Source organism: Globicephala melas, chromosome 1 (genome assembly GCF_963455315.2).
Source record: "Globicephala melas chromosome 1, mGloMel1.2, whole genome shotgun sequence".
Lineage (NCBI taxonomy): Eukaryota > Metazoa > Chordata > Mammalia > Artiodactyla > Delphinidae > Globicephala > Globicephala melas.
In genome coordinates, this window is record NC_083314.1 from 33358051 (window position 1) to 33371759 (window position 13709).

Here is a 13709-nt window from a genome sequence, read left to right on the forward strand (position 1 = left end):
CCAGCTGATGGGAGAGATTCTTAAATGTACCTGTAAAATTTAGGAGGTCTGGGCTTTGCTAACCTGCATCATTTTCCTGGGATCCCAGGAAAAACCTGAAGACCAGAGGGAGGGGCAGGGCCTGTAAGATGTCTGAGTGACACACCCATTAGGCCCAGAGACCCACCCTGCCTGAGAAGTACTGCAGTTTGATGGATCCTAGAGGTAAAAAGAGGTTACATTTATAGAGGTGTTTTTTTTTTTTTTTTTTTTTGGTTACGTGGGCCTCTCACCGTTGCGGCCTCTCCCGTTGAGGAACACAGGCTCCGGACGCGCAAGTTCAGCGGCCATGGCTCACGGGCCCAGCCGCTCCGCGGCATGTGGGATCTTCCTGGACCGGGGCATGAACCCACGTACCGTGCATCAGCAGGCGGACTCTCAACCACTGCGCCACCAGGGAAGCCCTATAGAGGTTTTTTTGTTTGTTTGTTTGTTTGCGGTATGCGGGCCTCTCACTGCTGCGGCCTCTCCCGTTGCGGAGCACAGGCTCCGGACGCGCAGGCTCAGCGGCCATGGCTCACGGGCCTAGCCGCTCCGCGGCATGTGGGATCTTCCCGGACCGGGGCACGAACCCGTGTCCCCTGCATCAGCAGGCGGACTCTCAACCACTGCGCCACCAGGGAAGCCCTAGAGTTTTTTTTTTTAATGTTTCAGGTTCTTTATATGTATTGTTTCATTTGTGTCACCATCTCACCAGTTACAATTGTTGCCCTCATTTTATGCATGAGGAAACTGAGCCTTGGGTAAAGTCAACATGTCAGGCCACACAGTGGTGAGTGGCAGGGCCAGGGTTTGGTATCTCCAAAGCCTTATTCCACCAACTTCTGCCTCTGCTGGCCTTGAGGCCCTGGCCAGAGGGGGCACTTCAGAGGTCTCAGGCAAGGGCTCCCTGTGGTCCCGGGGTGGCTGCCTCAGGGAGCTGAGGCGGGCTGGCCGCCTTCAGGGAGGCAGGGCCGGGCTGTGAGACTGAATGGGCCAGGGCTGGGGGAGGGTTAGGTCCTGCCACAGGTTTTGTCGAGGCTCCTTGACAGGCAGTGCTCAAGCCACCCACTCCTTCAGAAAGCCTTCCCGAAGCCACCCCCCACCACCACCACCGCAGAGCTGTTCCTCACTGTACTTCCACATGTCACCTGGGCCTGTTTCATAGCACATCTTTATGCTAATATATATATGCTATTGAAGTGTGTAGGGAATAAAGTTACACTAGGGCTTCTCCCATTCCCCTGCAAACTCCTTGAGGGCAGGGACTCATGTGCATTGCCTAAGGCACCTAGGAGAGGTTTTGCAAAGAATAGCAGGTGATCGATGAGTATTTGTGGAATGAACTATTAAAAATAATCATTCTTAAGACTGTCAAGAGTGATTTCATATACATTATTTACCCATTCATTCAAATACATACACATTTGCTGAGCCTAAAATCATATGCCTAGACTTCACCAGATACCAGGGACACAAAGACACATTGGACACCTGTCTGTGCGTGGGGAGCTTATAGTGGTGGGGGTCGGGAGTGGGGAGGGGAGGGGAGGGGAATTGGTGAGGGCAAGAGACTAAAAAAAAGACAAAAAAAACCAAAATGTGAAAACAGAAAATTACAGCATATTCAGCTAGGAGTCAGCACAGGTGCTGGCAAAGCCCAGAGAAAGAGCCCCTGGCCCAGTCTGGGGGTGTCAGGGAAGGCTTCCAGAGCAGAGGAAGCAGAACGGGGCTTTGTGGGCCAGGCAGGAGCAAGTCAGCCAGGGGGAGGGTGTCTGAGTCAGCCAGGGGGAGGGGATTCAGAGTCAGCCAGGGGGAGGGGGTTCAGGGTCAGCCAGGGGGAGGGGTTTCAGAGTCAGCCAGGGGGAGGGGGTTCAGGGTCAGCCAGGGGGAGGGGTTTCAGGGTCAGCCAGGGGGAGGGGTTTCAGGGTCAGCCAGGGGGAGGGGGTCTGAGTCAGCCAGGTGAAGGGGTGGTCAGATTAGGGAGAACATGGGGCAGGAGGGAGCTCAAGGCAGGTTTTGGGGTGATTGTACCGGTGAGTAATGCAGCTGCCTGGTGTGGAGAGGGATGTTTTGAGGACCCAGGTGGGAAGAAGGAAGAATGGAAGTAACACCTTTTATTTGAACATGGAGTGCTTTGTGTTTCTCAAAGCACTTCCACATCTATCTCAAATTAGCCTAAAAACAGCAGCGGCAGCAGCAAAGTCCCTCTGCGCCAGGCTTTTTCTCAGGGCGGGTGTTATGTGTTACTTGGGGAGAAGGAGGTGCTGTTATCACCTCCCCTGTACAGAAGGGGACACTAAGGCCCCAAGAGAACTGGCTTCTTCGGGAGGGGCAGGGAGGGCTCTGTGATTCTCTGTCTGCAGTTGAGGACATGGGCGCTCAGGGGGTTATGTGACAAGGTCTGGTCCTTTGATATGAGGTCCACCTGGGGTTCCAACTCAGGCCTCTGGGTTCCTAGCCTGGGGCTTTTTCCTGGAAATTTCTCTGCCTCTCAGGACAAAATATCTGAACCAAGGAGCCAGACTGTGATTGGAAATCAGCTCAGGCTGCCTGGTATTTCTCCACTTCTGCCTCTGCCACTGAAGGCGCCAGGACGCCCCCGCCAACCGCAGTGACCTGGGCTTTGAGGGAAGTGTTTTACCCGGTCAGCCAGCTGTTGGAAGTGCAGATACCGTCCCCTCTGTCCTGGGCACAAACCAACCAAGTTGCTCCACTCCAGGCATCCACTCTTGTTACTTAATTCAGTTCACAAAGTTAACCCGTTGATCACAAGCCAGCAGCTTCACTGCTGGGGCTTCCCAGTCTCTCCACTCCCACCTCTCCTGGGCTTCTCCATCACCAAGGAAGAGGGAGATTTTCATCCTTCCTTCCCATGGGATGCTTCAAGCACCGCTGTGACAGTGTTGCTGACCCCTGGCTCTGCCGCCTTCCCTGACACTACAAACAACTGACCCTTGGCCTGTTAGCCTGATACCTGGTCTGTGGCCTACTTTGCATGTCCCTTTCTAAAATCTCCTTGAGGACCCCCATTTGCCACCTCACCTGGTTCAGGCTCACAAATGCTCAGTCACTGAGGAAGGGAGCAGAGTGGACAGGTAATTTGTTCACAGCATAAATGGGTCTGGTTTGAATCCTGACCACTGCCAATAGCCACGTGACCTTGACCAAGACTTGACCATATTTCTCTGGGGTGTTGTGCAGAGATCATGAGATCCAAACTGTAAGACATCTAGTACTTCTACAATAATCTCGCAATAAATGGTAGATATTTAACTATTAATAATGAAGTCTTTTTAAAGGATTTCTATGAGGGTGAATTTGAAAGTGGTTGGAAACTCCAGGCTGCTTCCCCTTCTCTACTAGAAACCCAGCGAGGGCAGGGGCCTTGTCTTTTGTTCACGATGTCTGGTACCTGGAAGGTTCTTGATGTATATATTTATTTTTGGATAACTGAATAAATCTACACTGTCCTCAATTCTGACTTTAGGATTCATTTTTGGTATTAATTTTTCCTAATTATAAAAGTAATACATGTTTCATTGTAGAAAAATTGGAAAATATTTCTTAAAATTAAGAAAACAAAACCTAGCTGTGATCCTACTCTCTAGATATAACCATGATTAATGTTTTGATACATTTCCCTACAGCATATATGTATCAAAATTTTTATATTCTTGTTTTTCAGTTAACATAATGAGCATTTTCCTGTTATTAAGTAAACTTTACAAACATAATCTTCAGTGCTACATATATTATTCTGTGACACGAATGTATCGTAATTTATGTAACCAATACGCAATGGTTGGATATTTAAGATTTTTCACCATTATAAAGCTGCAATGAACATCCTTCCGTATAAATATTTGTGTATATCTCTGAATTAAGAATTTCTACCACAAATAAATTCTACAAAGTCAATTACTGGATCTAAGAGTGAACATTTTAAGGATCTTGATATACGTATTGTTAAATGATTCTTCTGAGAGGTTGCACTAACCCACACTCCTCTCACTCTCAATGCTTGAGAACTCTCACCACCAGAATATTACCATTTAAATGGAGACACAGAACTTACTTTTTTTTTTTTTTTTTGCGGTACGCGGGCCTCTCACTGTTGTGGCCTCTCCCGTTGCGGAGCACAGGCTCCGGACGCGCAGGCTCCGGACGCGCAGGCTCAGCGGCCATGGCTCACGGGCCCAGCCGCTCCGCGGCATGTGGGATCTTCCCGGACCGGGGCACGAACCCGTGTCCCCTGCATCGGCAGGCGGACTCTCAACCACTGTGCCACCAGGGAAGCCCAGAGAACTTACTTTTATATGATGATGCTCTTGCCTTAGACATACATGGTACATTCAGTCACACCAGGGTTTCTCCACCTTGCTACCATCTACTTTTGTGCTGAAAAACTCTTTGTTGTGGGAGCTGTCCTGTGCACTGTAGGATGAGTAGTTGCAGTTATGATAACCAAAAATGGCTCCAGATATTGCCAATGTTCCCTGAGGAACAAAATCACCCCTGGTTGAGAACAACTGAGTTGTACTATATTAATTTTTTTTTTTTTCGGTACGTGGGCCTCTCACTGTTGTGGCCTCTCCCGTTGCGGAGCACAGGCTCCGGATGTGCAGGCTCAGGGGCCATGGCTCACGGGCCCAGCCCCTCCGCGGCATGTGGGATTTTCCTGGACTGGGGCACGAACCCGTGTCCCCTGCGTTGGCAGGCGGACTCTCAACCACTGCGCCACCAGGGAAGCCCTATATTAACTTTTTATTGATTGCGATTAACAGAAACCAACTCTAAGCAAAAATGGTGCCTTTGTTAGAAGAATCTTAGAGTATCAGAGAACCCAAGGGTATAAATGCTACTGGGCCTTCTCTTTTCATTTTCAGGTTGGACTCATTCTTTTCTCCTGATACAGACTGCCTTCCTCTGTATCCTTGCCTATATGGAGGAAAATGGCCAGCACCAACATTCTTGAAGTTTATATCCGTCTTGTTTGTGAGAAAACCAGACCTTGCTGGGATCTCTCGGTTCTAAATCCAAATTCTCAGGGAAGAACTCCGATTGGCCCAACTCAGATGGGCTTCTGCTGCTGGTCCAATCATGTAGCTGGAAGTGGGGGCTGGGGAGAAAGGCACATGGCCCCTGGGAGTCTCGCTGTAACCATGTGGATGTGCAGTTTCTAGAAAAGAAGCTGCTGGGCAGCCAACCCTCTAGGATTCCCCTACATCTGGTGGGGGTTTCCCAAGCGTGCACATGCACTACTGTACAGACATCCCAACTGCGCATTTTCCTGAGAAGCCGGGGACTGTCTGTCTCATTCTGTGCCCCCTCCCAGCTCAGCCTGGACTTACAGGTGTGGCGGTAAGGCTGCTGTGACACCCAGGCTCTGGTTTCAGCCACATTCTGGGTGGAGGGGCCGGTTTCTCTATGACAGATTGACAGAGTTACTCAGGCAGGTCCCACCGAGCAAGCTCACTTTAGGGTCTGGTGTTTGCAAGTGTTTTAGGTGGGAAATAACTGCTGGTCCTCCTTCATAAAGCTGGCTTTGCAGGGTGCAGCCACTGAGGCAGAGGAGACCTGTGCCAACCTGGCACCATCCTGAGTGCTGGCAATTCAGCCTCTGCCTCCAAGAAGGGGGCAGGCCGGTGTACAGGCAGTGCCGGGCCTGAGACCTGGGCCCTGAGCACAGAGGCCTCAAGCCAAGAGCAAATGGCAAAAGGAGGGCTTCTTCCACAAGTAAAGACGGGCGCCATCCTATTCTGAAAGCCTTTCCAGCTCACGGACACCGTTCCTGCCCTCACCATGCTGTGACCTTGGATAAGTCCCCTCTCTCGGGACTTTGGGTTCTTTACAGAAATAGAAAGGACACCTGCCCTGCCTTCTTCACAGAACATAAAAAGAGATTTGATAGGAAAGTGCTTTCAAAAGTTTATGTAAAAGCAGTGCAAGTCCTATTGTAATAAAGGTATTTATAATCATTACTTCACTCTGGGGAAATTCTAAATACTTTGAGGCCATCTATTGCTCAACAGAAGCAGAGCTGGGGGCAGTGTTTCCTCTGAGCCATCCCTTCCAGACCTGGAGCTGGCTCCAGATTTCTGCTGCTATATGAATGTTTCAGGGAAGTTTCACCTAGAAACTCAGGAGCCTGAAAATGAGTTGGGTCTCTCTTTCCCATATAACTGTGGGCACGTTAATTAACCTCTCTGGGCTTCAGTCTCAGCATCAGTAAAATGGGCATACTAGTGGCCTACCTCTTAGGTTATTAATGTGCGTAAGGCGCTTGTGCATGGCAGAGATCAAGTGCTCCCTTCGTGTTTGCTCTGTGTATTCATATCACAATGTGCCCGGGACTGAGCTGAGGGCTGTGCAGAGAGATGAGGAGAACATGGCCGGCCCTTAGGGTCCTCGTGGTGACCAGAGGAGGGAGGATCCTGAGGCATCTGTAAAGCAATGTGGCAAATCGAGCGATAGTGATCCAAGTGTCCCTGGGACTGGGGCCCTCTCCAAGGCTTCCCTTGGGGCTACAGGGAAATAGGTCAGATAAGGCAGGACACGGGTCAACCCCACTGTCTCGGGCTTTCCACAGTTCTGGGATGTAACTGCCCAAGGATCGGGAGAAGCGCGCCCCTCCCCCATGTCTCAGGCTCATAGGGAACGCTTTCAAGGGGAAAACCCTCCCTTTTTTTTTTTTTTTTTTTAGCGGTATGTGGGCCTCTCACTGTTGTGGCCTCTCCCGTCGAGCACAGGCTCTGGACGCGCAGGCCCAGCGGCCATGGCTCACGGGCTCAGCTGCTCCGCAGCATGTGGGATCTTCCCGGACTGGGGCACGAACCCGTGTCCCCTGCATCGGCAGGCGGACTCTCAACCACTGCGCCACCAGGGAAGCCCACCCTCCCTTTTTTAAAAAAAGTAGTTGCCCAACATTTCCAACCCTAGGCAATGGTTAGGTAGAGGACATGCAGTCAGTAAAACTGATACCACACAGATTGCACATGACATGGAAAAGCGCTTACATGAGACGTAGGGTCGCTGGCTTTCCCAGCTGCTCAGAGCAGGAAGGAAGAGCAGGAATTGCAAAGGGACCATCAACTGTGGAAAAACCTGCCCGCTACCTCGGATGGAGGAACCTAGTGCGGGGGGAGGCAATGCAGTGCTGGGGGAGGGGTGAGTGACTGGAGCCTGGGGGGAGCAGTGGGCACTCAGAGGAGGAAGGATGGGGAAACTCAAAGCCGAGGCCAAGACAAACGCAGAGCGGGCCCAGCTTGGGGTGGGGTCGGAGCTGGGGTGGGGGTGTTAGGAGGGGGAGGGGACTTGCCAGGAGGAGATGACTCCAGGAGGAGTTTGCTTTCTGGTGTCCGGGACTTTGCTGGGTGAGGCACAGCTTTGCTTCCCTCAGCTGGTAATTGACTCTAATGTTAGAGTCTGAAACATTTGGCCAAAGCAGACGACTGCCGAGGGGCTTGCCTCTCAGGTGTGTGTACACGTGGCGGGGAGCAGAAAGGAGAATTCCGTATTCATTAAGATTGCAGGGAGGTAAAATCTTATGCACACTTGTACATGGACAGGGAAGGCACACAAGGAAATGAAAACAGATTTGTTAGGACGGTAGACCGGCGGTTTGCTTATTTTTAGCCCTTTTCCCCAGTGCTCTTTTCCTCACCAGGATGCGTACTACATCCACGCGTCCCCATCTCCGTTTACATCTGCATCCACATGCATTTCTATGTCCGTTGCTATCCATATTCATACCTGCACTTACACTCATACCTGCATTCATATATTTGCTAAGAAGCTCCCTTTCCCACTACAGGTAAATGCTAGCTTCCAGGAGATTTCTTTTACAAAAGCTATTTATGCTGGGTGGGTTTGGCCTTGTCTTTCCTTCTCACCTTAGCCCATCCTTTCCTTTCCCTCAACCACCTCTTTCCCTTCCTGTTTGTTCTCCTCCCCTCCCTCCCAGCTGGGGTCACATTTCCCTTGTCCCTCAAGCATCTCCCCTCCTCCATCCCCACTCTCAGTTGGCCAAACCCACTCCACCTAAACTTGGGGCCCTGAAGTCTGACCAGATTTCTTTTCTAAAGATAGGGGAGCCCCAGCTGCCTGTGCTTTGATGGGGACTGGTAATAAGGCACAATTTGGGGGCTCAGGGTGTGGCTGGGACGCATAAGAAGGACCATGCGTAACCTCTGCAGAAACCAGGCCTCCTGTTTTTCTGTCTTTTCATGTTGCCCAGGGCAATCTCTCCACTCTCCTGGCTTAAACCATCTTTTATATGTAGATGCCTCCCTCATCTCTGACCTTCAGAGCCATAAATTTTTTAATTAAAAAAATTGCTTTTCAATTAAATATAGTTGATTTACAATGTTGTGTTAATTTCTGCTGTATAGCAAAGCGATTCAGTTATACATATATATATATGTATATATATATATATATATACACATCCTTTTTTAAAAAATATTCTTTTCCATTATGGTTTATCATAGGATACTGAATATAGGTCTCTGTGCTATACAGTAGGACCTTGTTGTTTTGAGCTATTAATTAATTAATTAATTAATTAATTTTCACCTTTATTGGAGTATAATTGCTTTACAATGTTGTGTTAGTTTCTGCCGTACAACACAGAGCCATAAATTTAAATGCCTGCTGGATACCCCTGCCTGGGTGTTTCACACACTTTCCAAACCCAGCATGTCTAAGGCAGAAATGATCACATCACACTCCCAGGCTGGCTCTTCCCCCAACAGACCCTCACCAAACCCCCAGGGCCTGGGGCCAAACAAGGGAGTCACCCTCAAGCCTCTTCTCTCCCTTAACCCCAGTTCATCGTTCACATATTCAGTTTGGCTCCCTCTCACTCTCCCTCTCCACTGTTGCTGCCTTGGTTGACTTTTTTCTCCTTTTCCTGTTTTTAAAAAATATTTATTTATTTATTTGGCTGCATCAGGTCTTAGTTGCGGCACGTGGGATCTTTGTTGCAGCGCGTGCAGTCTTCTCTCTAGTTGTGGTGTGCGGGCTCTAAGGCATGTGGGCTCAGTAGTTGTGGCACACGGGCTCTAGAGCACAGGCTCAGTTGCCCCGAGGCATGTGGGATCTTAGTTTCCGGACCAGGGATCGAACATGCATCCCCTGCATTGGAAGGCAGGTTCTTAACCACTGGACCACCAGGGAAGTCCCCTCCTTTTAATAGACTATTTTTTAGAGCAATTTTAGGTTCACAGCAAAATTGAACAGAAAGTACAGAGATTTTCCCAAATCCCCCCTACCCACACATATGCATAGCTTCCCCACTATCAACATCTCTGACCAGAGTAGTGATTTGTTACAACTGAGGAACTTAACTTGATACATCTTAATCACCCAAAGTCCATAGTTTACCTTAGGGTTCCTTCCCTCTTGGTGTTGTACATTCTGTGGGTTTGGACAAATGTATAATGAGATGTAGCCACCATTGTGGTGTCACACAGAGTAGTTTCACTGCCCCCCAGATCCTCTGGGCTCCACGTATTCCTCCCTCCCTTCCCACTAACTGCTGGCAAGCTCTGATCTTCTTACTGTTTCCATAGTTTTGCCTTTTCTAGAATGCCATATAGTTGGAGTCATACAGTACGTAGCCTTTTCAGATTCACTTCTTTCACTTAGTTATATGGATCTGTTTCCTCCATATCTTTTCATGTCTTGGTAGCTCTTTTGTTTTTTTTAAAGCACTGATTTATATTCCAGTGCCTGGATGGACCACAATTTATCCATTCACCTATTGAAGGACATCTTGTTTGCTTCCAAGTTTTGGCAATTATGAATAAAGCTGCTATAAACATCTGTGTGCAAATTTCTGTGTAAATGTAAGTTTTTAACTCCTCTGGGTACCAAGTAGTGCGATTGCTGGATCACACGGTAAGAATAAATTTAGCTTTGTAAGAAACTGCCGACTGTCTTTCAAAGCAGCTACACCATTTTGCATTCCTACCAGCGATGAATGAGAGCTCCTATTGCTTCACATCCTTGCCAGTATTTGGTGTTGTCAGTATTTTCCATTCTAACGTGTAGTGTGTAGTGGTATTTCATTGTTTTAATGAGCATTTTCCTGATGACATGTGACATGTGACAGAGTAACTTTTTTAAAAAATTATTTATTTATTTATTTATTTGGCTGTGCGGCATGGCCTGTGAGATCTTAGTTCCCCGACCAGGGATTGAACCCGTTCCCTCTTCAGTGGAAGCACAGAGTCTTAACCACTGGACCGCCAGGGAATTCCCCAGGGTAATTCCCCAGGGTAATTTTTAATGTGCTTCTTTGCCATCTGTGTATCTTCTTTGGTAAGGTGTCTGTTCAGATCTTTTGCCCATCTTTCAATTAGATTATTTATTTTCTTATTGCTGAGTTTTAAGAGTTCTTTGTATATTTTGGATATACAAAATATATCCTTTGCAAATAGTTTCCTCCAGTTTGTGGCTTGTATTCTCATTCTCTTGATTTTCCTTTCACAGGGCAGAAGTTTTTATTTTTAGTGAAGTCCAGCTTATCAATTATTTCTTTTGTGATTCATGTCTTTGGTGTTGACTCTAATTTTACGTGGCCCACACCAAGGTCTCCTGACTCCTGATTCCCTCAGGTTCTTCATCTCCTCCCCACCCTGCTCTTTGAGAACTCCATTAACATAGGCCTTTCACTTCCTCAGATGCTCCTCCCACCTCAGGCCCCCCAACTGTTTGTCCAGCCAACTCCCACCGTCCTCTGAAGTCAACTCAATGAGGCTTCCTTGGGGAGGGGAGAGCTCAACTCAGGTGCCACCCCCATTACCTCTCTCCCAGCCCATGTACTTCTACTTCCTTTCACTTGTCACAATCATAAGATGCGGCTCCCTGCTAAGATGTAAGGTCCATGAGGGCAGGTGGAATTTCTTCGTTGGTCACTGTTTATCTCCAGAGCTAGTGCTATGCCTGGAACATAGTAATGGTTATTATAATAGCAAATACATCTACAGTGCTATGTGCCAGAAACCCTCCAAAGCAGGTTACATATTTAACTCATCTGCTCTCTGCAATAACCCCATGAGTGGGTAATTGATTCCGAGGTACAGTTTGCCCAAGATCACAGAACTAGTAAGTGGAAGAGCTGGGGTGAAACCCAGAAAATCGGGCTCCAAAGTCATCTTTGTTGAATGAATGACTCAGAGAGAAAGAGAAGGAGACAACTAGGAAATAGTATGAGAGAGAAGGTGGTTAAAGATCAGAGTGAATGAAATAGGCATTTGCCTCAGAAGGGCTCCTTAATGGTTGTTGACTGACTGTTGAACGGATTCTGGAAGAGAGATGCTACTCGGCCCCAGCCCCTCCTTCCTTCTGGGATGAGCAGCACAGGCAGATAATTGGCGGGACAAAGCCTGAGTTCTTTGCGAGAGGCTCTTGGAAGGCTGCCACAGGGCACATTTTTTTTTTTGTGGTACGCGTGCCTCTCACCGCCGTGGCCTCTCGCGTTGTGGAGCACAGGCTCCGGACGCGCAGGCCCAGAGGCCATGGCTCACGGGCCCAGCCGCTCCGCGGTATGTGGGATCTTCCTGGACCGGGGCACAAACCCGCGTCCCCTGCATTAGCAGGCGGACTCTCAACACAGGGCACATTAATACTGAGCTGCCTTGGGTAGAGACAGCCTAAGCTGGAGATAATTACTGCTGAGATGTCTAGGACATCAGTTGAAAAGATTCAGTCATCCCCAGCAGCTCTGACTCAGCCACAGCCCTTTTTAGGGGAAGACAGTGGAGCGTCCAAGAGGCCCCAAGGTCATTGCCCCCATTCCTCATCTGACCCAGTCCTGACCACATCTGGGGTCTCTGTAGTTGTAGACACTCGGGGAATCCATCCCCCCCACAACCGCCCCTGCCTTTCCCAGTCACCCTGTATCAGAAAATTTTGCTATCCTGTTGTCACGTATAAAAGTAATTTTTCCAGATGGTGAAAATATAATCGAGCAGCTTTGGGGAATGTTCTGCTTCTCCCTGGGGAACACCTGGATGTCATACCCACAATCAACAGGGTTGGTTCCCTGAGCTAACTTGTTCTTTGCATGAGTCAAGCCATTGCTGTGGCCCCTGCTCTTTAAGAGAAGCACTGTTCACATGGCAAACGGGAACCTGGTGAGCCTCCAGAGGAATAAACAGGTAATGACTGAGGATGGGACACTAGTATCAGGGTCCTTTACTGCGAGCAGTAGAAGCTGACTCAGCAAAAGGAAATTTCTGGAAGGATAAGAGGAGTTCACAGGATCAAGGGAAAGAGTAAAAGAGAGAAAGAATAAGGGAAGGCACAGGAACCAGGGTTATTTTGTGGCAGCAATAGACAGTCTCTTCAGGGGTAGCCTTTGGGAGAGAGGTCCCCCAACAGTGTTCTCTTGTTGTGAGTCCAGGGACAGAAAGTCCTCAACTCTTTGGCCAGGGGAGACCAAGCCACCTTGATTGATAGCTTCACCAGGACTGGATCCACTGGGGGAGGGGTGGTAATCCAAAACAAAATCCCAGTGATGATACTAAAAGATGGAGTTATAGGTAACAGGCACAGAAGGCCCTTCTGAAGATATGAACTGAAACTAAAATGGTGAGAAAGAGCCAGACACAGGAAGAGTTGGGGGAAGAGGGAACAGCAGGTGCAAAAGCCCTGTGGTGGGAAAGAGCTCGGTGGATTTTCAAGGGTCAGGGTGGCTGGCTCTGTCTTCCCTCGCAGACTTGGCTTGGGAATGGGCCCATCGCCAGTCCTCAGAGGCTCCCTGGGCCATGTTATGGGGCCAGAATTTTGTTTATTCCAGATGCAACAGAATAGAAGGCTAGGTCCAGAGGCATTCTCCTAGCTCCTGTGATAGGGAGAACAGTGAGGGTGGAATTTTGGTCAAGTCATGTTTCTGGAGGCCTGTGGTGGACCAGGCACTGTGTTAGGGTCAGTAGACTAAGGATGGATACAATACATGATGCAGTCCTCAGAGCACCTACTTTTGTGGGGCAGATACAGGCAGATCACGTGATAGAAGTAAGCTTGGAGCATGGATTTAAAACCTTCTTCTTTTGTTTTTCATTCTGAGTTTTTTATTTTTTAGGCCGCATGGTGTGGCATGTGGGATCTTAGTTTCTTGACCAGGGATCAAACCTGCGCCCCCTGCAGTGGAAGCTTGAAGTCTTAACCAGTGGACTGTGGGGGGAAGTCCCCAACCTTTCTTCTTTTCTGAGCTATGTGTTTAGTTCTGTATATTCCCCCATAATACTGCTTTAGCAGCACCCCAATGATTATTTTTAGTTTCTCTAAGCCTTTGTTTCTTCATGTATAAAATGGGAATGATAATAGTACCCTAGTAATATGAAATTTTTATAGGGATTAAATGAGATAATATATGTAAAGTTCTTACGTATGCTTGGCACTTAATGGTAACTGCTCAACAAATTTTAGTTGTTATGATTAATAATAAAAATCAATGTAAGTCCTACTATCCTGAAACCAATGATTTTGATGTTGTTTTTTTATTTTCATTCAACTCAAAATACTTCCTAGTTTTCCTTTTCTTTGGCACAAGGATTATTTAGAGGTATGTTGTTTCGTTCTCAAATATTTAGGGATTTTCTAGGTATTTTTCTGTATTGATTTCTAATTTATTTCTATTGAGGTCAGAGAACATACTTGGTATGACTTAAATCCTTTTA